The sequence below is a fragment of the Triticum dicoccoides genome, chromosome 7A (genome assembly GCF_002162155.2).
Source record: "Triticum dicoccoides isolate Atlit2015 ecotype Zavitan chromosome 7A, WEW_v2.0, whole genome shotgun sequence".
In the NCBI taxonomy this organism is placed as follows: Eukaryota; Viridiplantae; Streptophyta; class Magnoliopsida; order Poales; family Poaceae; genus Triticum; species Triticum dicoccoides.
The window spans coordinates 32,081,855-32,085,592 of record NC_041392.1 but is presented as its reverse complement, the minus strand read 5'-3'; the positions used below and the strand labels follow the sequence as shown (position 1 = coordinate 32,085,592).

The window sequence follows — 3,738 nt, the reverse complement described above, 5'->3', positions numbered from 1 at the left end:
CTAAGTGTATAATCTACTATTTATCTACTACCCATATAAAAGTACGAAAAGGCGGAGAACCAAATTATCTCAACCATTAAAACATGTTGATATGATGGTTCAAGTCGTCTCATAGCATCAAACGCGTTTGACACTCTAATTACGCACCACTGCCATTGGTTATTACCACGATTAGCTTATACCAAAAAAAGACCCTGTCTAGGCAGAACACCCGATACCCTTCCCACCATAGGCCCGCCCACGATCCCCAGTTCCTCTCGCAAACCACCAGGTCGTTTTGTCCCCCACCCCCACCAAGCCCCTTCCCTGCCACCACCATTCTCTTCTGTTTGCGTGCTCTTGCCCTGCCCGCACCTCCCACATGCTCTTCACGGCCGCCGTCTGGCTCGCCTCAGAAAACCGGCACCATCACGCGACCTGCTGTGGATCCGCTTGAGGGGTAGACGGAGCAGGACGCGCTCATAGCAAGTCGGACAAGGAGGGCTTCTACGTCGCCGCGCTCTGGATGCACGAGCAGCACCCGCGCACGCTCGCCTACAACGTCGCCGCGGTCGCGCTCGCCGAGTTCAGCTACCTCAAGGACTTCCCCGAGCTGTTGTTCCGCCTCCTCCACGGCCCCGACGTGCGCGCGTTCACCAAGGCCGGCGCCGTGGCCGACAAGGCGCGCAGGAAGGCCAAGGGCCTCGCCAACCAGCAGGAGGACTTGCGGGCTAGGCTCGCCGGCCGCAAGCGCGCCCGCGAGCTCGCCCCCGTGACTGCCAAGGCCACCTTCGGTGACTTCCTCTCCGCCGCGCTCTCAAGGCCGGCAGGGGCAGCAAGCACGTGGAGGTTGTCCCGGTCCAGGAGCCTGTGGAGGTGCAGAAGCTGGAAGCGATGGAGGTGGACCAGAAGAAGACGACGGCGGCGAGTAAGGTGCGGCGGATGTCGAAGAAGGTACGCACGGTTGCCAAGCTTGCCGTGCAGTCGTTGGAGACGTACTACGGCGACCGTGCCTACAGCTTCCTGTTCGACGCCGTCTTCGACTTCTTCGCCTCGCTCCTCACCTTGGACCTCCAGCAGCTGGCCTCCGGCGGCAAAAAGAGGAAGATCGGGCTCGCCGCCAAGTGGTGCCCCACGCCAGGCTCATCCTTCGACCGCACCACGCTGCTCTGCGAGGCCATCGTCCGCCGCCTCTTCCCGCGACTCGGACCCCGAGCTCACCCAGCTCCCGGATGGGCACTACGCGTACCGCTCCCTACACCGCCTCCGCCGCGAGGTGCTCTGCTCGTGCCGCTGTGCAAGGTGCTGGAGCTCCCGGAGGTGTACATGAGCGCGCAGCGGTGGTCGGAGCTGCCCTACACCCGCGTCGCCTCAGTGGCCATGCGGCGCTACAAGTTCCTCTTCAAGAAGCATGATGAGGAGCGTTTCGACAAGTACCTGGAGGACGTGGAGGCTGGCCAGGCCAAGATCGCGGCCGGCGTGCTCCTGCCCCACGAGATCGCCGCGGCCGCCTACCGCGGCCAGGACGACAATGTGTCGGAGCTGAAGTGCCGCCACATGGTGGACGACCTCCGTTCCAAGGGGTCGCTGCGCAACTGCATCTCAGTCTGCGACGTGTCCGCGAGCATGAGCGGCACCCCGATGGAGGTGTGCATCGCGCTGGGCGTGCTCACCTCGGAGCTCAGCCGACAAGGTGATCACCTTCAGCGAGAACCTGCCAGAAGATGCACTTCGTGCGACACATGCACTGGGGCGGGAGCACCAACTTCCAGGGGGTGTTCGACCAGATCCTCCGCACGGCGGTGGAGGCGAGTAGGCGCGTCTGGCGCCGGAGAAGATGATCAGGACCGTGTTCGTGACTTCGTGTACAGCGACATAGAGTTCAATATGGCGTCTGGGAGGGAGGGGAACTTTTGGTCTATGGGGACATATGCACCTTATATGGGAATTTTTTTTAGTAATTCAACAAAAAGTCAAAAATTCCTGAAAATATTTTTGAAATAAACTTGACCTTCTATTGTACTCGTGAGAAATAAAATCCACAAAAAAAATCCTTTTGACTTCTTTTTGAAAAAGAATTTTTTTTGGCTAAAATAGTGTGAATAGTGACCTATAGTAGCAAATAAATTTTGTCTTTTTTGCTTAAGGTCAACTTTTGTTGTTTTTCATCGACATTTACATATCAGTGCAAAAGTAAGTCAAGTGTTTTGTCAAAATAGTTCTTACCTATTTTGACTTTTTATTAAAAAATTAAAAAATTCCTATATAGGGTGCATATACAACCAGGAACCAAAGTGTATTTCCTGTCTGGGAGCGCCTACGCCTACTACTACTACAGCCGGCGGGAGTCTGTTCCGTGTGGGAGACTGACTACGAGGTGATCTGCAAATAGTTCAGGGACGCTGGCTACGGCGACGTGGTGCCCCGGATCATCTTCTGGAACCTGCGTGACTCGCAGTCGACGCTGGTGACGTCGACCCAGCCAGGGGTGGCCATGGTGAGCGGCTTCTCCAAGAACTTCCGCAAGATCTTTCTGAAGAACGATGGGGTGGTGAACCCTAAGGCCATCGCTGGCGAAGAGTACCAGAAGCTCGTCGTGTACGACTAGATCCATGCATTGTCAGTTGTCATCATCAGCTTAGTTGGTCTGTCGTGCTGTTGGATTATCTTGTTTTTAGAATTGTGAACAGCAGGCTTTGCTGTGCTTGATTAGCTTATTTTCTGAAATAAAACCAAAATCATGCCTGACTATAATTATCCAATGTACTGATCGATCATCATTTGGAGTGCATTAATTTATTGGCTGTGCCTTGTGAATTCCGAAGAGCTTAGCTGCCCATGTTGTTCTTGGTTAGCATAGTCTTTTGTGCATTTGTACCTTATTACCCTGTTTGCTTTCCAATGTCATTAGGAATTCTCTTGATTGCAACCTTATATACTTGCATAGAGCTGCATGTATGCACTGAATTGAATTATGAATTCGGACCTGGTAAAAATGGTCTGAACTGTTGCCTGTTTTATCATCGTGCCACTAATGCGGAAACTTACTCATCGTTCATGTGTGCATTTGGGTTTCTCTGTTTTATCACGCAGCTTTGGCAAGTTCATTCTGTAGTGTAGGAACACGTTTCTAAACACAGTGTCCTTAAATGGCCTGCACATCCTCTATGCATACATGTGGTTGGTACTGTTATTAATCTGTAACTGAGCCGAAGGTTGAAGCTAGATGCAGAATCTCTCTTATGTAAAAAAAATCCATGCTGGTTAACTTCACATTTAACAGTGGAGTTACTAAAACTAAATTTTGGCGAACAGTGGTAAAATGGATATACTATGCAGTAGGCATAAGTGGAGAGCTGCATGTATGCAATGAATTCAGGGTACGGCATGCCAAAACTGCAGAAACTTTTTTTTTGAGAGTCGCGCAAATACAACTTTGGCAGAGAATGGATGACTCGTATTGTCATCAGTCAGGAAATGAACGAAATAAACTTTGGCAGTACTACAAAGTATAAATTTTATTAATTATAGCTTTTCTGAAACCTCAAATGCACATTCGTTGGTAATATTTTTGACTTTTACAATTGGATATTCTATCTATACTCCCCGCAAAATAAAAGGATATTTTATCTAGACACACGTGAAATTCACGTGCAAGCTTACTAGCATATCAAAAGCTTTACAGATCAGCATAATTGATGCTGATTTCATATCTTGAAGTTTTTTATTCCTGTAACGAAAATATTGCTAATGCTTTGA

At 50.6% G+C, this 3,738-nt stretch overlaps 1 pseudogene; it reads left to right on the top strand.

Moving 5' to 3' along the window:
- The first annotated feature begins 505 nt into the window (after positions 1 to 505).
- On the top strand, positions 506 to 1,820 carry LOC119332961 (annotated as a pseudogene).
- The last annotated feature ends 1,918 nt before the right edge of the window (positions 1,821 to 3,738 follow it).